This window comes from Pristiophorus japonicus, unplaced genomic scaffold (genome assembly GCF_044704955.1).
Source record: "Pristiophorus japonicus isolate sPriJap1 unplaced genomic scaffold, sPriJap1.hap1 HAP1_SCAFFOLD_438, whole genome shotgun sequence".
NCBI lineage: Eukaryota > Metazoa > Chordata > Chondrichthyes > Pristiophoridae > Pristiophorus > Pristiophorus japonicus.
This window is the reverse complement of record NW_027254290.1, coordinates 63,001-86,222: the sequence shown is the minus strand read 5'-3', so window position 1 is coordinate 86,222 and position 23,222 is coordinate 63,001. Positions and strand designations below refer to the sequence as shown.

At 46.3% G+C, this 23,222-nt stretch overlaps 1 pseudogene; it reads right to left on the bottom strand.

The window, feature by feature from the left end:
- Window positions 1-23,222, bottom strand: part of LOC139251748 (zinc finger protein 850-like) — a 101,591-nt pseudogene that overhangs the window by 45,670 nt on the left and 32,699 nt on the right.

The following is a 23,222-nucleotide window of genomic DNA, read 5'->3' as shown; positions in this document are numbered from 1 at the left end:
GCATCTCAGCATAGAACCGGACACAGACTATTTCATAACGAGCTACAGCATTTGTTTTCCATTTTTGTCAGTTAACCAACGAGGAACCATTTTTAGCAATTGATCCATCACGATGCTGACGTCGATGGCGGACTGGATCATTGGAGATGTCCAGCTGTGTCATAAGAAAATAAGAACATAAGAAATAGGAGCCTGCTCTGCCGTTCAATAAGATTATGGTTGATCTGATCATGGACTCAGCTCCACTTCCCTTTACACCCTTATAGCTCAAAAATCTGTCTATCTCCGCCTTAAATATATTCAATGACCCAGCCTCCACAACTCTCTGGGGCAGAGAATTCCATAGATTTACACCCCTCAGAGAGAAGAAACTCCTCCTCATCTCAGTTTTAAATGGGTGGCCCCTTATTCTGAGACTATGTCCCCTAGTTTTAGTTTCCCCTATCAGTGAAAATATCCTTTCTGCACCCACCTTGTTGAGACCCCTCATTATCTTATAGGTTTAGATAAGATCACCTCTCATTCTTCTGAACTCCAATGTGTATAGGCCCAACCTACTCAACCCATCTTCATAAGTCATGTGTCCTCTGGTCACTGGGTAGATTGACCCCTTGGTTGTACCTGTACACCTGCAGTTTGGCTTTACCTATCCTGTTACTTACTGTCACCATAAGAACATAGAACTAGGAGCAGGAGTAGGCCATTTGGCCCCACGAGCCTGCTCCGCTATTCAATGAGATCATGGCTGATCTTCTACCTCAACTCCACTTCCCTGCATTATTACCATATCCTTTGATTCCCTTAGCAGGCAGGGAAGTGAACTGAGTCCATGATCAGATCAGCCATGATCTTATTAAATGGTGGAGCAGGCTCGATGGGCCAAATGGCCTAATCCTGCTCCTATGTTCTTATGACACAGCTGGACATCTCCAATGATCCAGTCTGCCATCGACATCAGCATCGAAATGTACCGATGTCTGTCTTGAATATACACAAAGACTGAACTTCCATTGCCCTCTGGGGCAGAGAATTCCAAAGATTCACCACCATCAGAGTGAAGAAATTTCTCCTCATCTCAGTCCTAAATTGCTGATCCCTTATTCTAGACTCCCTAGCCTGGAGAAATATCCTCCCTGCATTTACCCTATCAAGCCCTGTAAGAATTTTGCATGTTTCAAAGAGATTGACTCTCACTTTTCTAAACTGTAGACTACTCAATCTCTCCTCATGGGGCAATTCCCCCATCCCAAGAACCATTCTGGTGAACCTTCATTGCACTCACTCTATGGCAAGTACATCCTTCCTCAGGTAAGGAGATCAAAATTGTACACAATATTCCAGATGTGGTCTCACAAGGATCCTATATAATTACACTGACGCGTTTACTCTTATACTTAAATCATTTTGTAATTAAGGCCAACATACCATTTGCTCTCTTAATTGATTGTTGTACCTGCAAGTTAACTTACAGTGATTTTTGTATGAGGGCACCCAGGTCCCTCTGAACACCAACTTTTCTCAGCATTTAAAAAATACTCTGCTTTTCTATTTTTCCTACCAAAGTGAGTATCTTCACAGTTACCTACATTATATTCCATTTACCATGTTCTTGCCCACTCACTTAGCCTGCCTGTATATCCCCTTGAAGCCTCTTTGCATCCTCCTCACAACTTGCGGTCCCACCTAGCTTTCTATAATCAGCAAATTTGGATATATAACATTTAGTCCTCTCATCCAAATCATTGATATATATTGTGAATTGCTGAGGCTCAAGCACAATCCTTGTGGTACCCCACCAGATACAGCCAGCCAACCTGAAAATGAACCATTTATTTCTACTCTCTGTTTTCTGTCCGTTAACCAATCCGCAATCCATGCTAGTACATTACCCCCAATCCCATGAGCCATAATTTAATTATCTCATGTGGCACCTGATCGAATGCTTTCTGAAACTCCAAATACACCACATCCATTGGTTTCCCCTTATCTATTCTGTTAGTTACAACCTCAAAAAACTCTTAACAGATTTGTCAAAGATGATTTCCCTTTCCTAAAGCTGTATTGACTCTGCCTAATCTTATTATTTTCTATGTGCCTGTTACCACGTCCTTAATAATGGAATCTAGCATTTTCCCTATGACTGATGTCAGGCTAACTGATCTGTAGTTCCCCATTTTCTCTCTCCCTCTGTTCTTAGATAGCCCAGTTACATCTGCTATCTTCCAATCCACGGGAACCATTCTAGAATCTATGGAATTTTGCAAGATGGCAATTAATGCATCCACTATTTCTACAGCTACCCTTTTCAATACCCTAGGATGTAGGCCATCAGGTCCAGGATATTTATTGGCTTTCAGTCCCATTATTTCTCCAGTACCATTTTTTTACTAATACTAATTTTTTTTAGTTCCTCATTCTCGCTAGACCCTTGGTTCTTCAGTAGTTCCGGCAAGTTTTTTGCATTTTTTCTGTGAAGACAGACAAAAAGTATGCGTTAATTTCCCTGCAATTTCATTGTTCCCCATTATATCTCCTGTCTCAGCCTGTAAGGGACCCACATTTACTTTTGCTAATCTTTTCTTTTTTATATACCTATAGAAGCTTTTGCAATCTGTTATTTTGTCTCTTGCTAGTTTACTCTCATATTCTATTTTCCCTTTCTTTATCAATTTCTTGGTCCTCCTTTGCTGAATCCTAAAATCTTCCCAATCCCCAGGCTTACTGCTCTTTTTGGCAACATTATAAGAATCTTTCTTTGATCTAATACCGTCTTTAACTTCTCTTGTTGGCCATGGTTGGATCACAATTCCTGTGGGGTTTTTGTGCCCTAAATGAATGTATGTTTGTTGTAAATTATGTATTAATTTTTAAAATGCTAGCCATTGATTTTCTACCGTCATACCTTTTAATGTAGTTTCCCAATCTACCTTAACCAACTCTCCCCTACATAGTTTCTTTTGTTTAGATTTAAGACCCTAGTTTCAGATTTAACTAAATCACTTTCAAACTTAATGTAAAATTCTGTCATATTATGGTCACTCTTCCCTAAGGGCCCCTTTACTACAAGGTTAATTAACCCTTTCTTATTGCTCAATACTAGATCTAAAATAACCAGTTCTCTAGTTGGTTCCTCAACATATTGATCTAGAAAACCATCTTGTATACCTTTCATGAATTCGTCCTCCACAATATTACTGCAAATTTGTAATGCACTTATGAATGACTTCACGAGGCAACGTGTTGTACTCAAACTGTAGTGATCTTGATCCTTTATTCCAAACTTCAGAGTGAGGCAGCCGCATGGTCACTCTGCTTTTATACGGCCCCTGCCACCAGAGTAGGAAACCCTGGTCTCCACCAATTGCACCCTCTAGTGGTGCCAGCATAGTATGTACACATTGTAAACCTTATTGACAGTACATCAGGTAAACAAGTCTCCATCTTATGCAACTATACAGTGACTACACAGAGAGTAAATCTATAGTGTGCATATATAACATCATTCTCCCCCAAGTCCTTTCTGCCAATTACCTTTGCACTGTGTGCTCTGGCTTAGCTCTCCCCAGACTTAAGTGCCAGTAGCCCTTGCACCTTGGCTGTGCTTTGGCTTGGCTCTCGCCCTGTTAACCCCCAAGTCCTTTTGCCACAACTTTGGGTAGTGGTTACCAGTTTGGATGGTCTGATGATGCAGTGGTGATTCCAGTGGGTTGTGTGTGTGATCCATGTGTGTGTCCAAACATCCATTCCCCACCCCCGCCCCGCCGCCCTCCCCCCGCCCCCCACAGCGAGATCATGCAGCTGGCCCATTACATTAACATATAGGATTAGACACAGTGAAAGTACAAAGAAAGGTTTTTACAGAAAAGTTTTTTAATTGGTTCAGGGACTTACATTAGTTACGTTTTACGGTCATGCGCCAGGATTGGGTAGATTGCATTCATGGTTCAGTCATGGTCAGTACTCAGGTAGCAGTACAGGTATGCAAGGACGCTGGTTCCAGAGAAACTGGATGGGGTCCTGGTCGTCTGATGGCGGCGCTGCACCCCCTGCTACTGGGGTGGGCTTGGTTCGCTCACTTTGCCAGGACTCTGGGCCTTTGCCATTGCCTAATGGTGGGCAGAGCCACAGATGTGTATGGCCTTCCTGTCCTCATTTGAGGGCTGCAGAATCTTCTGCCTGCTCTCTAATGGTGTTTTGAACCTGGCTGTTCCAGTTCCCATTCGGGGAACTCGTTGGTTCTGACCTTTCGCTCCCGGACATGGCCGAGGTAGCGACTGGGTCTGGGGGCTGCGCCGTCTCCACCCGAGTGGTGGGCAATGGCGGCTGACTGCGCGTATTGGCGCCATTTCCGTTTCCAGGTCCGTGGCGAATAGTGCCATTCGGGGTGCCTACAGCATGGGATAGACCTGGGACAGGGTATCAGCGTCTTTACCCTCCCGAATTCGCTCGTTTGCTACTTTTGGGGACACTCTATTCCCGATATTTTGCAACATTTTGTTCAAAATCTTAATCAGTTCGTTACATTGATTACCATGCATGCAATGTCTCTTTAAGTTCAGTTGGTTGCAGGTCTCCTTTAAGAGAACCCTGTTGGCTTTACCCCAATCAAGTCCTCGTGGTATGGCCATGGCCTTCTTTTTTTTCAGCCATGCTGCACCTCACTGCAGCAAGGACGCCATCTTGCCTCTGTCCTCAAGGTCGACTGCCTTGATCCTTCTCTCCCGCGATTCTGCCACAAAAGCTGGAAGAGTGCCTGTAAATTCGATCTTCCTCCCCAGGAGTCCTGCCACTGGAGCCGGGAAGGTGCTTTTAGATCGTTCTGGTCGGATCATTGTCACACAGTCTTGATGGATGGTCTGTGCCTCAGGCGCTGCGCTGGTCTGTTCTCTGGTGCCTGGCCCGAGCTACAGTGAGGTTTTGCTCTGCCTCTGAGCACGGGGGACATCGATTGCCGGAGTGAAGAGGTCTTCCCATTTCCACTGTATCTTCCCCATCCACCTTCTTTTGAGTAGTGTTGGACCATCACCTGCAACAATCCACAGAGGTAACTTGTGCACCACGCCATTATGGATTACCTTTACAACCGCACTACCAAGGACTGGGATCAGCTCCTTGGTATAGGTGCGCAACTTTTTCTGTAATGAAACCAGCTCGGGTCGTTTTTTGTTCCATAACTCTCAAAGGCATCCTGGCTCATCACTGACTGGCTTGCTCCGAAGACTGGAACGCCATTCATCTCGACTTCTATTTTCACTGGAGGACAATTGGTGGTGCAGGTATACACTTCATACACTTCTTCTTGGGGTTGAGCTGCCACTCTGGCCAAATTATCATATGCCCACTGAGTAAGTCGTATTTCTTTTACACATACACTGGAGGTGGCCCTTCGTGATACAGGCTTTGCATACGTACTCAGCAAACCGACACTGGTTAGCCCTATGGTTTCCTCCGCAATGCTAGCATGATGCTACTCGATTAGCACCCCTTGGAGGACTCTGAGTTCTGGAACCCTGAGGTCTGTGCTCTCTGCCCTGGGCAGAGCCACATTCTACAGTCTTGCCTGTGAAAGGCGCAATTCTGTGTACAGTACTTGTCGGGTTTGAGTCCACAGGATGAATAATTTGCTTGGTGCTGCAGGTCGAGGTCATGAACGCCTGACTGATGCTGATGGCCCTCTGCAGGTCTACTGTGGTGTCAGCCGATAATAGCTTTTGAAGGAGGTCCTCGTGGCCAATTCCCATAACGAAGATGTCTCGCAATGCTTCGTTGAGGTGCGTGCTAAAATCACATGGTGCCGCAAGTCTCCTGAGGTCCGCAGCATATTTTGCAATCTCCTGGCCCTCAGGTCTGTGGTGAGAGTAGAATCTGTGCCTGGCCGTGAGGATGCTCTCCTTTGGTTTTAGTTGGTCGCGAATTAGTTCACTCAGCTCATCGTATGTCTTATCCTTGGCCTTCGTGGGTGCCAGCAAGTCCCTGACGAGGCGGGAGACCTCGGGCCCACAACTGGTCAGCAGTATAGCCTTGCGCTTCTCCGCCAATGAGTACACATCCCCTGCCAAGTCGTTTGCCACGAAATAATGCTCGAGTCTTTCCGTGAAGGCATCCCAATCATCACCCTCTCAGTGTGCCAAAGATAGCCATAATCGCATGAAAGTCTGTATACTCGTCATCAGTTATTATGTTTGTAATGCACTTATGAATGACTCCACGAGGCAATGTGTTGTACTCAAACTGTAGTGACGTTGGTCCTTTATTCCAAACTGCAGAGTGAGGCAGTTGCATGGTGGCTCTGCTTTTATACAGCCCCTGCCACCAGGGCAGGAAACCCCGGTCTCCACCAGTTGCACCTTCTAGTGGTGTCAGCATAGTATGTACACAGTGTAAACCTTATTGACAGTACATCAGGTAAAGTCTCCAACTTATGCAACTATACAGTGACTACACAGAGAGTATATCTATAGTCTACATATATAACAGGTTTGCCCAGTCTATATGCAGATTAAAGTCCCCCATGATAATTGTATTACCTTTGTTACATGCACCTCTAATTTCCTGATTTATACTGTGCCCTACATTACCACTGCGGTTTGGGGGCCTATAAACAACTCCCACCAATGTTTTCTGCCCCTTGCTGTTTCTTAGCTTCACCCAAACTGATTCTACTTCTTGATTTTACGAGCTAAGATCGTTTTCCTCTACCGTCTTTAGCCCATCCTTTATTATCAGGGCTACCCCTCCTCCTTTTCCATTTCTTCTAAAAGTTCCATATCCTGGAATATTTAGTTTCCAACTGTGGTCACTTTGCAACCATGTCTCCATAATGGCTATTAGATTAAACCTATTAATTTTTATCAGCGCTATTAATTTATCTATTCTGTTGCGAATGCTTTGTACATTCAGATAGAGTGCCTTTAGTTTTGGCTTTTTTCTATTTTTCTCTGATGTCTCCTCAGTCAGTAATGCCTCTCTGTCCATTCCTGACCCACTCTGTTTGTTTTTACCCAAAACTCTGCTCTGCTCTTGAGTCTTGGCATGTCTTTTGTTGCTTTTTCTCTATCTAAACCGTGCTGTACTTTCCTGGATCTCCCTGCCCCACCTTCATTAGTTTAAAGCCCTGTTTACTGCCCTAGTTATTCGATTCGCCAGGACACTGGTTCCTACCCAGTTCATGTCAAGCCCATCCTAGTGGAACAGCTCCCTCTTTGCCCAGTGCTGGTGCCAGTGCCCGTAAAGCAAACCCATGCCTCCCACACCACTCTTTGAGCCACGCATTTACTTTCTAATCTGCTTATCCTTGCACCATTTGGCGTGTGGCTCAGGTAACAATCCAGAGATTATTACCTTTGCGGTTCAGCGTTTTCATTTAGACCCCAATTCCTCCAATTCTTTGAGCAGAACCTCATTTCTAATCCTACCTATGTTGTGGGTTCCTACATCGTCCACAAAAACTGGATCCTCCCCTCCAAGTTCTGACTCTGATCTGCCCCAGGGAGAGGGCAGTGTGTGATGTCCCTGTGGGGTTCAGTATGTTCAGTGTCTGATCCTGAGCTGCCCCAGGGAGGGGGCAGTGTGTGATGTCCCTGTGGGGTGCAGTATGTTCAGTGTCTGATCCTGAGCTGCCCCAGGGAGAGGGCAATGTGTGATGTCCCTGTGGGGAGAGTGAGATCAGTGTCTGACTCTGAGCTGCCCCAGGGAGGGGGCAGTGTGTGATGTTACTGTGGGGAGAGTGAGATCAGTGTCTGACTCTGAGCTGCCCCAGGGAGGGGGGCAGTGTGTGATGTTACTGTGGGGGTGCAGTATGTTCAGTGTCTGACGCTGAGCTGCCCCAGGGAAGGGGCAGTGTGTGATGTCCCTGTGGGATGCAGTATGTTCAGTGTCTGATCCTGAGCTGCCCCAGGGAGGGGGCAGTGTGTGATGTCCCTGTGGGATGCAGTATGTTCAGTGTCCGATCCTGAGCTGCCCCAGGGAGGGGGCAGTGTGTGATGTCCCTGTGGGGAGAGTGAGATCAGTGTCTGATCCTGAGCTGCCCCAGGGAGGGGGGCAGTGTGTGATGTTACTGTGGGGGTGCAGTATGTTCAGTGTCTGACTCTGAGCTGCCCCAGGGAGGGGGCAGTGTGTGATGTCCCTGTGGGGAGAGTGAGATCAGTGTCTGACTCTGAGCTGCCCCAGGGAGGGGGCAGTGTGTGATGTTACTGTGGGGAGAGTGAGATCAGTGTCTGACTCTGAGCTGCCCCAGGGAGGGGGGCAGTGTGTGATGTTACTGTGGGGGTGCAGTATGTTCAGTGTCTGACGCTGAGCTGCCCCAGGGAAGGGGCAGTGTGTGATGTCCCTGTGGGATGCAGTATGTTCAGTGTCTGATCCTGAGCTGCCCCAGGGAGGGGGCAGTGTGTGATGTCCCTGTGGGATGCAGTATGTTCAGTGTCCGATCCTGAGCTGCCCCAGGGAGGGGGCAGTGTGTGATGTCCCTGTGGGGAGAGTGAGATCAGTGTCTGATCCTGAGCTGCCCCAGGGAGGGGGGCAGTGTGTGATGTTACTGTGGGGGTGCAGTATGTTCAGTGTCTGACTCTGAGCTGCCCCAGGGAGGGGGCAGTGTGTGATGTCCCTGTGGGGAGAGTGAGATCAGTGTCTGACTCTGAGCTGCCCCAGGGAGGGGGGCAGTGTGTGATGTTACTGTGGGGGTGCAGTATGTTCAGTGTCTGACGCTGAGCTGCCGTCATTCCTCCTGCTCTAGGGGGCAGTCACGCTCCTCTCAGTCGAGGTTAATTGGAGGGACAGCGTCATCTACTGGACACTGGCGGTATTTCAAGGCACATCATGTCCAGCTCCATCCCAGAGAAATTCAAAACCAATTCATTTTATCATCAATTGTTCAACAAAGTTTAGCTCCATTTGTTGCAGCTTTCAGTATTTGAAGAAAGCTGTTTAAACAGTTAAACAGGATGCAAACACAATCAGCATTATTTTTATCTGACCCATTTCCCATTGATTAATTGGTCAAATATCCAGAATATTAAACTCCAGCCCAGTTATAGGGGTAATCAGTATCAGCAGAAAGAAACCCCAATTGTCAGAATGGACACGATTCAGTCTGGGATAACAGCAGAATCCAAACACTGCAGTCACTTGTGAACTCGCTGGTGTCTCAGCAGGTTGGATGATTGAGTGAATCCCTTCCCACACACGGAGCAGGTGAATGGCCTCTCTCCAGTGTGAACTCGCTGGTGTCTCAGCAGGCGGGATGACACAGTGAATCCCTTCCCACACTCAGAGCAGGTGAATGGCCTCTCCCCAGTGTGAACTCGCTGGTGTATCAGCAGGTAGGATGACTGAGTGAAGCCCTTCCCACACTCAGAGCAGATGAATGATCTCTTCCCAGTGTGTACTCGCTGGTGTGTCAACAGGTTGGATAACTGAGTGAAGCCCTTCCCACACTCAGAGCAGATGAACGGTCTCTCCCCAGTGTGAACTCGCTGGTGTCTCAGCAGGTGGGATAACTGAGTGAATCTCTTCCCACAAATGGAGCAGGTGAACGGCCTCTCCCCGGTGTGAACTCGCTGGTGTACCAGCAAGAAGGATGACCGAATGAATCCCTTCCCACACTCAGGGCAGGTGAATGGTCTCTCCCCAGTGTGAACTCGCTGGTGAACCAGCAGGTCGGATGAGGTAGTGAATCCCTTCCCACACTCAGAGCAGATGAACGGTCTCTCCCCGGTATGAACTCGCTGGTGTACCAGCAGGTCGGATGAGGTAGTGAATCCTTTCCCACACACTGAGCAGGTGAATGGCCTCTCCCCAGTGTGACTGCGCCGATGAACTTCCAGATCAGACGGGCAAATTAATCTCTTCCCACAGTCCCCACATTCCCACGGTTTCTCCGTGGTGCGGGTGTCCTTGTGTCTCTCCAGGTTGGATGATCAGTTGAAGCCTCGTCCACACACAGAACACGTATACAGTTTCTCCCCGCTGTGAATGGTGCGATGTTTTTTCAGGCTGTGTAACTGGTTGAAGCTCTTTCCACAGTCAGTGCACTGGTACACTCTCACTCGGCTGTGTGTGTCTCGGTGCTTTTCCAATCACACTGATGTTTGAAATCTGTTCTCACAGACAGAACAGACAAACATTTCTCCTTCCACATTCAAAGGCCGATGATATTCAGGTCCTGAGGAATCGAGTGATTCAGTCAGAACTTGATGCGAAGTTTGGTTTGAGTTTCCCGTCTGCAAATCCTTCCCTTCTAATACCATGGAAAAGGAGTTTACAAAAACCATTACTGCAATTACAGGACAGAAATTCAGAACAGACAATTCTAGATTCTATGAAACATTCTTGCCTCTCTTGTTCCTCCAAAGCTGTAAATCCCCTATCCCATACACTCTCCGTCCTCCCTGTGCTGAAATTCAAACACATCGCACGTCTGAAGACAGCTTGTCCTCCACTCCCAGTTTTCACCATCTACTTTGTCAGGGTTCTAAACTCTCCGGTTCACCGCTTTCTCCTTTCCTGAAGGTGCTGACTCTGGCTGGGTTCAGTTCTACACTCACTGGTTCCCCTCTCCCTCCCCTGAAGGTGCTGACTCTGGCTGGGTTCAGTGCTACACTCACTGGTTCCCCTCTCCCTCCCCTGAAGGTGCTGACTCTGGCTGGGTTCAGTTCGACACTCGCTGGTTTCCCGCTCCCTCCCCTGAAGGTGCTGACTCTGGCTGGGTTCAGTTCTGCACTCACTGGTTCCCCTCTCCCTCCCCTGAAGGTGCTGACTCTGGCTGGGTTCAGTTCTACACTCACTGGTTCCCCTCCTTCTCCTCCCCTGAAGGTGCTGACTCTGGCTGGGTTCAGTTCTACACTCACTGGTTCCCCTCTCCCTCCCCTGAAGGTACTGACTCTGGCTGGGTTCAGTTCCACACTCACTGGTTCCCCTCTCCCTCCCCTGAAGGTGCTGACTCTGGCTGGGTTCAGTTCTACACTCACTGGTTCCCCTCTCCCTCACCTGAAGGTGCTGACCCTGGCTGGGTTCACTGGGACCCTGTAGCCCTGCCCACACTTTGCTCCTCTGCAAAGATGGCCACACATGCACTCTACATCTCGATGAATCTTGGTGGCAGCGCACAAACCTGCAGCTTTCCATTATTATTAAATAAACTTTTATTTATATAGCACCTTTAATGTAGTACAACATCCCAAGGTGCTTCACAACAGAGTCAGAAGACCAGTTAGCCTAACATCTGTAGCACAACATTTGAAAAAGCATAATTCAGTCAAGCAGCGTCAGCATGGTTTTTCTCCTGCTATGGCCCCAGTTTCGGATACACTCTTATGTCCTTTCCTGTCATGCTTTGGTTTTTGTTTCCCCCAATGCTACCCTGCTCTATTGCCTTCATCTTGTTCTTTGAGCTTTTAGGTTTCTGCTCACCTGAAACCTCCACCCCCACAACTGATTAGTTAAAGCTCTCTCGGCAAACCTAGTTATTCGATTCACCAGGACCCTAGCCTCAGCACGTTCCAAGTGGAGTCCGTCCCAAATATAATGTGGGAGAGTGTGAGGTTGTCCACTTTGGCAAAATAATAAAAAAGCAGATTATTTAAATGGAGAAAAATTGCAAAGTGCTGCAGTACAGAGGGACCTGCGTGTCCTTGTGCATGAAACACAAAAACTTAGTATGCAGGTACAGCAAGTAATCAGGAAGGCAAATGGAACGTTGGTGTTTATTGCAAAGGGGGATGGAGTATAAAAGCAAAGAAGTCCTGCTATAACTGTACTGGGTATTGTTGAGACCACACCTGGAGTGCTGCGTACAGTTTTGGACTCCGTATTTAAGGAAGAATATACTTGAATTAGAGGCTGTTCGGAGAAGGTTCACTTGGTTGATTCCGGAGATGAGGAGGTTGACTTATGAAGAGAGGTTGAGTAGGTTCGGCCTATACTCATTGGAGTTCAGAAGAATGAGAGGCGGGTCTTATTGAAACATAAAAGATAATGAGGGGGTTCGACAAGGTGGATGCAATGAGGCTATTTCCACTCATAGGGGAAACTAGAACTTTGGGACATAGTCTCAGAATAAGGGGTTGCCCATTTAAAACTGAAATGAGGAGGAATTTATTCTCTCATGTGGTTGTAGATCTGTGGAATTCTCTGCCCCAGGGAGCTGTGGCGACTGGGCCATTTAATATATTTAAGGCGGAGATGGACAGATATTTGAGCGATAAGGGAATAAAGGGTTATGAGGAGCGGGCAGGGAAGTGGAGGTGAGTCTATGATCAGATCAGACATGTGCTTACTAAATGGCGGAGCAGGGTCGAGGGGCCAAATGGCCTACTCCTGCTCCTATTTCTTATGTTTTTATGTTCTCATTACACAGTACCAGATCTAAGCCTGCTCCCTAGTTGGTTCCGCAACGTACTGTTCAAGGAAACTATCCCGGATACATACGATGAACTCTTCCTCAAGGCTACCTTGGCCTATTTGATTTGTTCAATCAATATGAAGATTAAAATTGCCCATGATTATTCTCGTTCCTTTTTTACAAGCCTCCATTATTTCTTGATTTATACTCCATCCAACAGTGTAGCTACTGTTCGGGGGCCTGTAGACTATGCCCACCAGTGAGTGTAGTATTTATTCTGTATCTGTCAGTCTCTGGTTAGCGAGTGTGGCTTTTCCTTTATACCTGTAAGTTTATGGTATGGAAGAGAGGTTTTCACTCTGTACCTGTCAATTACTGGTAAGTGAGTGTGGGTTTCATTCTGTGTCTTACATTCTCTGGTATGTGAGTGTCAGATTTACACAGTCCCTGTCATTTTCTGATCTGTGAATGTGGGTTTTATTCTGTATCTATCGGTCTCTGGAATATGAGTGTGGGTATTACTCTATCTATCGGTCTCTGGAATGTGAGTGAGTATTTGTCTGTAGCTGTAAGGGCCTGGTATGGGAATGTGGGTTTCACTATCAGTCAGTCAGTCAATCTCAGGTACTGGAGGTGATTGTGATTCTCTCTCAATCTGTCATTCAATGTGTCTGAGTGTATCATTATGTTTCTCTCAGTCTCTGGTACTGTGTGTGAGTGTGGGATTGATTATGTATCTGTTAGACTGGTGATATGTGAGAGTGTGGGATTGATTATGTATCTGTTAGACTGGTGATGTGTGTGAATGTGAGATTCATTATGTAATTGATAGTCTCTTGTACTGAGCTATTCTTGCTCTGTGTGACTGTTGGATTTAGTTCCTTCTCCACCTGCTGTAGGCGGATGATAGTTTGCGATTATTGATGACTGTCTCAGGAGGAGTTTTGGTTCAATCCATTTCGTCCATTTCTCTTCTCTTGTATGTTAGCTGTTGGGTTTGAGAGTCATTGTACAGACATCAATATGGATTGACATTGTGTCAGAGTCTATCTGTTCATGTGTGTGAGTAAGGGAGTGAAATTGGATCTGCCGTTCAGTGCAATATGATTGGACTTTGAAACAACACATTATTGTACTGCTCCAAGTGACTGGGATTCATAACATAACTCTGGAAATTTGGATTACTGTGGGACTGACAGCTTCTGCTGCCTGTGACAATATGATTGAGGTCAGTTCTGTGTCTCTGCGCTCTGTGAGTGATAATGTACTTACTGAGTGTGAGAAGGAGCTGCCTGCACTGTTCCTTGTGTTCCGGGTGGAGGAAAGATCACATTTATTCTGGCTTGGTGAAGTATTTTGCTCTGAGAATAATAATAGGAGAACACTATTAGTTATGATATGGACAGGTGATGGAGAGAATATAAAAATAAAGTTGTAATGAATGTATATGTTTATAATAAAGTAAAGTATCTGGAGAGAGGAATCCGTGATACAAACAGTGACATTGTCTGACCTCACTGCAGTACAGCGACACTCAGATTCCCCACACCAGGTGTATAGGACGGTTCTATAGTAAGTTATCAGCATCCAGACACAACCCAAACCCAGCACTGGTCCATGAATGGGAACACCCGATTGGCACAGTCCAGGTTTATATCTCCCACTCCCATGGGATTACCTGTAAAATTCTGAATCGCTTCCTGGAATATAACCACAGGTACCTGGGCTGTACAACAATTGTTCTCAGTCTATTGGAACCGAGTTAAGGGCCTGTGTCATTAACAGAATGTCACAGTGACCGAATCCTGATGTTTCTGAGGGGGCGACAATGTATCTCTCGATCACCTTCAACACGATTCTGGAGAATTCAACGCACCAAAACAAAATAACCCATTTTTGAAATGTCTCCTGTCACATTCCTCTTCTGGTGCCTGCAATAGATGCACTTTGTGAAACTCCTCACATCCTCACTCTCAGGCTGTGTTTCCACTGTTCAATGTCCAAGAACAACAGACACTGAGATTGGAACTGAATCAGGAACATTCATTACTGATTTGGGGAAAGAAAGCAGCAATGATTTGAAAGAGCGAGGTGATTTACTTTCTCTGTTACCTTACACTGTACACACGGCCCGAGAATGGGCTCCCACTTCCCCCACTCACTCCATGTTCCAGAACTAATTCCTGCTCCACTCCACCTCTTACAAACAACCCCCGACTGCCGCTGAACTTACCCCGACTCAAAGCCCATCTGCGGACATAATCCCAATGCGATGAGCTGCTGTAAGAAGGCTGCTGTTTGCTCCCTTACTCGGGCCTGGGATATCTGAGTTAAATGATCATCAGCCCAGCACAGAGGAAACGGCAGCGACTGACAGAGCTGGGGGAGGGGAGCTCACATGGGCCCTTCCCGTCGGTTTAAACACTGTGTGGGGAGGGGAGGGGAGGAGCAGCATGTATTTAGCGCATGCTCAGACCATCTTTTTGTCACAAATTAAATTAGCAAAAATAGGATTATTTCACAAGTTGCTTTTATCACTAATTTAATGGGCCACCTTGAGAACATGTTAGTTATCATCCGAATAACTGAAATAACGATTGTGTGAGTCTGACACTGGGGTACGAGTGCCTAAACTGTTTTACTCATTCCGTCAGCCTCTGGCGTGTGTGTTTCCCTGTCAGTTTCCGACAGGAGTGTATGGGTTTTACTTGCATATTATTGTTCAGATACATGGGTGTGGGTTTCATACTCTACCTGTCAGTTTTTGTGAAGTGAATGTGAGATTTATTCTGTACCTGTCAGTCTCTGCTATGTGAGTTGGGATTTATTTTGTACCTGTCAAGTTTTGATATGTGAGTGTGGGTTTTATTCTGTACCTGTCAGTTTCTGATATATGAGTGTAGGTTTTATTCTGTACCTGTCAGTTTCTGGTACATCAGTGTGTACTTTAAACTAGATTGTCAGCTTCTGGTATGTGAGTGTTGGATATTGACCAGTATCTGTCAGTTTTTCGGATCGGAGTATGAATTTTATTCTGTATCTGTCAGATTCCGGTATGGGAGTATGGGATTTAATCGGCACCTGTCAGTTTCTGATATGTGACTGTATTTTTAATCTGAATCGGTCACTTTCTGTTATCTAAGTGTGGATTGCATTCTGTACCTGTCAGTTTCTGCTATGTGAATGTGGGTTTTATTTTGTACTTGTCAGTTACTGCTATGTGAGTGTAGGAATTAATATGTACCTGTCAGTTTCTGGGATGTGATTGTGTTTTTTTTCTGTACCATCAGTTTGTGGTAGATGTGTGGGGTGTCAAGTTTCTGGTATCTGCGTGTGGATTTTTACCTTTATATGTCAGTTTGTGCTATGTGAATGTGAGATTCATTCTGTATCTCTCAATCTGGGGTGAGTGAGTGTGTGTTTCCTCTGTACCTGTCAGTTTCTGGTATGTGAGTGTGTGTTTTATTCTGTATCTCTCATTCTGGGGTAAGTGAGTGCGGGATTTATTCTGTACCTGTCAGTTTCTGGTATGTGAGTGCGGGATTTATTCTGTATCTGTCAGTTTCTGGTATGTGAGAGTCTGTTACATAAGGAACAGGAGACCATTCAGTCCCTCGAGTCTGTTACATTGGAACAGGAGGAGGTCATTCAGTCCCATGAGCCTGTTACATAAGGAACAGGGGGAGGCCATTCAGTCCCTTGAGTCTGTTACATAAGGAACAGGGGGAGGCCATTCAGTCCCTCGAGTCTGTTAGGGGAACCAGTGGATGTGGTATATTTGGACTTCCAGAAGGCATTTAACAAGGTGCCACATAAAAGGTTACTGCACAAGATAAAAGTTCAGAGGGTTGGGAGTAATATATTAGCATGGATAGAGGATTGGCTAATGAACAGAAAACAGAGAGTAGGGATAAATGGTTCATTCTCGGGTTGGCAAGCAGTAACCAGTGGGGTGCCATAGGGATCAGTGCTGGGACCCCAACTATTTACAATCTATATTGACGACTTGGAGGAAGTGACCAAGTGTAACGTAGCCAAGTTTGCTGATGATACAAAGATGGGAGGAAAAGCAATGTGTGAGGAGGAGACGAAAAATCTGCAAAAGGACATAGACAGGCTAAGTGAGTGGGCAAAAATTTGGCAGATGGAGTATAATGTTGGAAAGTGTGAGGTCATGCACTTTGGCAGAAAAAAATCAAAGAGCAAATTATTATTTAAATGGAGAAAGATTGCAAAGTGCTGCAATACAGCGGAACCTGGGGGTACTTGTGCATTAAACACAAAAGGTTATTATCCAGGTAGAGCAAGTGATCAGAAAGGCCAGTGGAATCTTGGCCTTTATTGCAAAGGGGATGGAGTATAAAATCAGGGAAGTCTTGCTGCAGTTGTACAGGGTATTGGTGAGGCCACACCTGGAATACTGCATGCAGTTTTGGTTTCCATATTTACGAAAGGATATATTTGATTTGGAGGCAGTTCGAAGAAGGTTCACAAGGTTGATTCCGGAGATGAGAGGGTTGACTTATGAGGGATGGTTGAGTAAATTGGGCCTCTGCTCATTGGAATTCAGAAGAATGAGAGCTGATCTTATCGAAACGTATAAGATTATGAGGGGGCTTGACACGGCTTCTGCTTTGATTGAAAAATAACCTGCCCCTGTTATTCCAGTTCTAGTGCATGCCTCTATTATTATAACTATTGTTATGTTCAGGTCTCCAGTCGCCCTGGTTCAATCCTTGTCACTGGATAAAGGCTTAGCTCTGTTAAGCCCGTGTGGTAGCTGATGTGCAATGGTCACCACACATTTAAAAAAATCCACGCACAGGCATCTCCCACCCTTCAATTGGAGTTCAGGACTGGAATATCGGGTCCTTCATTCAAACATCTGTGAACTCTTGTGGAAGCAAGGCATCCTCGTTCGAGGGACCGCCTATGATGAATAACAGGCAGACTCGAGTGTTACACTGAACACAATGCTGGATCTAGTGTGATGGTCACACAGGCAGTATCTAGTGCAACAAAACAAAGATTGGGTTTCATCTTATAGTGCGTGCAAATCAGGGCCTATTGTTATAACTGCAAATGGTTTGCCGAGTGTCTAATAACAGAGTGAAGGCCCACTGCAGTATGAATGGGTGGGGTTAGTGTAATAACACAGGCACGGTCTAGTGTAATGGGAACAGGGAACAGTTTGTGTCAGCCTTGGCTCAGTGGTAGCACTCTCGCCCCTGGGTCAGAGGGATCGTGGGTTCAATTCCCATCCAGAGTCCTGAGCCCATAACCTAGGCCGACACTCCGTGAGTGCTGAGGGTGTGCTGCACTAGTGTCATCTTTCCGATGAGGTGTTGAACCAAGGCCTCCTCTGCATCCATTTACCCTGCACCCAAATTAACTAAAAACTGATTATCTTGTCATCTCACATTGCCCTTTGTGTGATCTTACTGTGGAAAAAAAATTTCTGCTAAGTTTCTACATTACAACAGTGACTTCACTTCATTGGATGTAAAGGTGCGGACATTCCATGTTAATGTACAATGTTGGTTGCAGCCCCTCTTCCAATATTTGAAGGGGCTGCTCCTCAAATTCTGGTTGCATTTCAGTCCCACACTCCTGATCTTTGGCACCCTGTGCGGAGGGGAGTGGGTAGGTCGCAGGGCCTCCTCGTAGGACTGCTGCTGGGCGTGGCCATCAACCGGTCCAGGCAGCGGGTGGTCGAGGGAGTCGTTCAGCCTCTCTTCCGTGGTTACATCCGAGCCAGGGTGTCCCTGGAGATGGAGCATGCGGTGTCCACCGGTATGCTTACAGCCTTCCGCAAGAGGTGGGCACTGGAGTGCATCATCACCCCCAGCAACCAAATTTTAATTTGATTTAAGTTTACCGTCCAAAGTTCAATTGGTTTATTTTGTCGGTTTTAGTGCCTCTACCCCCCTTTAATCAGGGGTCACTTGATTAATATTTACAACAAAAATAGTTGTAAAGGTGCAGAGGTTATGATAGGTGTTGTACAAATGCAAGTCTTTTTGTTTGTCCAATAACTATTGTGGTTGGCTTGTATTCTCTGGAATATAGAAGGTGGTTTGACGGAGATTTTTAGCATTTTGAAAGGAATTGATAGGGCAGAGAGAAACCTTTTCTGTTGGTGGGAGAGTCTAGAACAAGGGGACCTAGCCTTAAAATCAGAGCCTGGTCATTCAGGGAGAAGTTAGGAAACACTTATTCATACCAAGGGTGGTAGAAGCTTCAAGTCGCTGGAGAAATATCACCAACGATGTCTCCGCAAGATCCTGCAAATCCCCTGGGAGGACAGACGCACCAACATTAGCGTCCTCGACTAGGCCAACATCCCCAGCATTGATGTACTGACCACACTTGATCAGCTCCGCTGGGCAGGCCACATCGTCCACATGCCAGACACGAGACTCCCAAAGCAAATGCTCTACTCGGAACTCCTTCACGGCAAACAAGCCAAAGGTGGGCAGAGGAGACGTTACAAGGACACCCTCAAAGCCTCCCTGATAAAGTTCAACATCCCCACTGACACCTGGGAGTCCCTGGCCCAAGACCGCCCTAAGTAGAGGAAGTGCATCCAGGAGGGCGCTGAGCACCTTGAGTCTCATCGCCGAGAGCATTCAGAAAACAAGTGCAGGCAGCGGAAAGAGCGTGCGGCAAACCAGTCCCACCCACCCTTTCCCTCACCGGCTATCTGTCCCACCTGTGACAGGGACTGTGGTTCTCGTAGGACTGTTCAGCCACCTAAGAACTCATTTTAAGAGTGGAAGCAAGTCTTCCTCGATTCCGAGGGACTGCTTATGATGATATGGTAGAAGCGTGCAACTCCCTCACAGAAAGCCGTAGATACTCGATCAATCATTTTAAATCTGGGAGTGATAGATTTTTGCTAGTCAAGGGATTAAGGGATATGAAGCCAAGGAGGATAGATGGAGTTATGGAACAGATCAGCTATGATCTTATTGATTGGCGGAACAGGCTCGATGGGCTGAACAGGCTCTTCCTGTTCCTATACAATAGATGTGTGGTTGGTGTAATATTAACCAGGAGGGTGTGTAGTGTTACAAGAGTGGAAATGGGATCTGGTTGAAGAATAACATGGGGAAGTGGTAACAACAGAAGCGAGGTCTGGTGTAACAATAAAGGGGCTGAAGCGGACTGAAAGCTGAAAGTTGCCGTGAGCCCTGTTCAGGCCCTAAGTAAGGCCCCGGACCCTTTAGCAGATTCCAGGTCATTGATCCTGGGGCAGGATTACTGCCCGGGAGTGAAGGTGGAAATTACTCCCTGGGTTTTTAATGTCACTGCAACAAAGGGAGGTTCTGGTGTTAAAATAGACAGTTCATTGCCTTCTCCAGAAGGGACAGAAACTCTACTGGGAGTAAATACCTGTTTATTTTGCCCACTGTTTTCATACTGAAGCAAGGATGTTATTGCTAAAGCTTTATAATTCACAGATTAGGCCCCAGTTGGTGTATTCTGTCCAATGTTGCAGTCTCTGCCTCTATTTATGAAGCCCAGAAAGATGAAAAAGAGTGAAATAAATAGGGAAAGAGACTTAAAAGGGAAGGTGACACAAGGTGGTGAGAGACAGAATGATACATCACAGAAGGAGGCCATTCGGCCCATCGTGCCTGTACTGGCTCTGTGAAAGGACAATCTAATTACCCCACTGCCCTGATCATTCCCCATAGCACTGTCAGTTATTTTTCAGTCAAGTATATATACAATTCTCTTCTGAAAGTTATTATTGAATCTGCTTCCACCACCCTTTCTGGCAGTGCAATCCAGATCACAACTTGTTGCATAAAAAAAAATATCCTCATATAAACTGACAGGGAGCAAACTCCCATCTCCCGGCTTCAGAGAGCAGAGGGAGCTGAGTGACTGATCCACACACAGCGCCGGGAATGGAGACTCCAAACACAAACAATAGGCTCATTTACAAATGTCACCACAATGTGTGGCCAGATACAGGCGGCCTTCTCAGATGTTTCCACCAGATTGTGGTCCTTGGATTTATTTTCTGTCTCTCATCACCTTGTGTCTCCTTCACTTTTAAGTCTCTTTATTTCATTCTTTTTCATCATTCTGGGCTTCATAAATAGATGCAGTTTGGAGCCGGCAGCAGGAAGTCGTGTTGCCTGAGAATGAAATAGCAGGCGTCAGTTTGATGTTATCGCCATGAACAGGCTTCCTGTCTGTGAGGGCAGTCTCACCCTGACAGCATCAAGACCCACACACAGGCCTCACCCTGACAGCACCAGGACCCACACACACAGGCCTCACCCTGACAGCACCAGGACCCACATACAGGCCTCACCCTGACAGCACCAAGACCCACACACAGGCCTCACCCTGACAGCACCAAGACCCACACACAGGTCTCACCCTGACAGCATCAAGACTCACACACAGGCCTCACCCTGACAGCACCAGGACCCACACACAGACCTCACCCTGACAGCACCAAGACCCACACACAGGTCTCACCCTGACAGCATCAAGACCCACACACAGGCCTCACCCTGACAGCACCAAGACTCACACACAGGCCTCACCCTGACAGCACCAGGACCCACACACAGACCTCACCCTGACAACACCAAGACCCACACACAGGTCTCACCCTGACAGCATCAAGACCCACACACAGGCCTCACCCTGACAGCACCAAGACCCACACACAGGCCTCACCCTGACAGCACCAGGACCCACACACAGGCCTCACCCTGACAGCATCAAGACCCACACACAGACCTCACCCTGACAGCACCAAGACCCACACACAGGCCTCACCCTGACAGCACCAAGACTCACACACAGGCCTCACCCTGACAGCACCAAGACCCACACACAGGCCTCACCCTGACAGCACGAGGACCCACACACAGGCCTCACCCTGACAACACCAAGACCCACAAACAGGCCTCACCCTGACAGCACCAAGACCCACACACAGGCCTCACCCTGACAGCACCAAGAACTCAGCATCTCAATATGACTGTTCCCAATTCTCATTTTAAAGAATATTTGAGTTTTCACACGTTCACTAAGGAGGAGACGGACTGAGGGTTTATCACTGGGAGAAATGAGGGGAAGTAAAACTGTTATTTCTCCCAAAGAGGGAGATCAGAAAATAGAAGGATTTAAGTGAGTTAGGTACTGTCTGAGACAGAAAGAGAAGAGAGGTGAAGTGAGTTAGGTTGCAGTTTTGTGACATAGACCATTACATCTTTTAAGGGACCATTGGAACAAGGCAAGGATGATACAGAGCTATGCGGAGAGAGCGGACCAGTGCAATTAGCTTTAGTTTCTTCCAGCACAGATCCAGCACGGATGATGGGCCTATTGGCCTCTTTCTGTGCAGTGAACTACTAAGATTCTGTGGTACCATTAGAGGAAGGGAAGGGACTTATTCACACATCCTGGTTAACACCATTCTCTCAACCATCGCAAACTCATTTATTTCACTGCCCTGTCAAAAACCTGACTGCCCCTTTTGTTGATTAGTAACATTTCAAAGCCATTCATTGTGTGTGGAGCACATTGTTGTGTGTCTGTTTCTCTCCATGTGCGTCATATTTCTCCTTCTTAGGCATGGAAATGCATCATTCGAGCATCATTCCAAACAAATCTCATCCATCAATAAGAAGGAAGGAAAGTCTTGCATTTCTATAGCGCCTTTCACCACCTGAGAGGTCACAAAGTGCTGCACAGCCAATGAAGTTCTTTGAAATGTAGTCACTGTTGTAATGTAGGAAATGCGGCAGCCATATTGGGCACAATATCCAACAATCAGCAATGTGATGAATGAGCAGTAAATGTTGGTCCCCTAGAGGATGAGACTGGGGAATTAATAATGGGGAACAAGGAAATGGCAGACATTTTGAACAAATCTTTTGTATCGGTCTTCACGTACAAGACACTAGAAGCATCCCAATAGCGGATAATCAAGGGGCTATAGGGAGGGAGGAACTTAATACAATCACTCTCACTGAAGAAGTAGTACTCGGTGAAATAATGGGATTAAAAGCGGACAAATCCCCTGGACCTGATGGCTTGCATCCTAGGGTCCTTAAAGAAGTGGCTGCAAAGATAGTGGATGCATTGGTTGTAATTTACTAAAATTCCCTGGATTCTGGGGAGGTCCCAGCAGATTGGAAAACCACAAATGTAACGCCCCTGTTTAAAAAAAGAGGCAGACAGAAAGCAGGAAACTATAGACCGGTTAGCCTAAAATCTGTCGTTGGGAAAAGGAAGCAGTAGCAGGACATTTGGAAAAGCATAATTCAAGCAGAGTCAGCATGGTTTTACAAAAGGGAAATCATGTTTGACAAATTTGCTGGAGTTCTTCAAGGATGGAACGAGCAGGGTAGATAAGGGAGAGCCAGTGGATGTGGTATATTTGGATTTCCAGAAGGCATTGATAAGGTGCCACATAAAAGGTTACTGCACAAAATAAAAGTTCACCAGGTTGGGGGTAATATATTAGCATGGATAGAGGATGGGCTAACTAACAGAAAACTGAGAATCAGGATAAATGGGTCATTTTCCGGTTGGCAAACAGTGACTAGTGGACACAGGGATCGGTGCTGGGACCTCAACTATTTACAATCTATATTAATGACTTGGATGAAGGGACCGAATGTAATGTTACCAAGTTTGCTGATGACACAAAGATGGGTGGGAAAGCAAATTGTGAGGACACAAAAAATCAGCAAAGGGAAATAGACAGGCTAAGTGAGTGAGCAAAAAATTGGCAGATGGAGTATAATGTAGGAAAATGTGAGGTTATCCACTTTGTCAGAAAAAATAGAAAAGCAAATTATAATTTAAATGGAGAAAAATTGCAAGGTGCTTCAGTACAGAGGGGGTC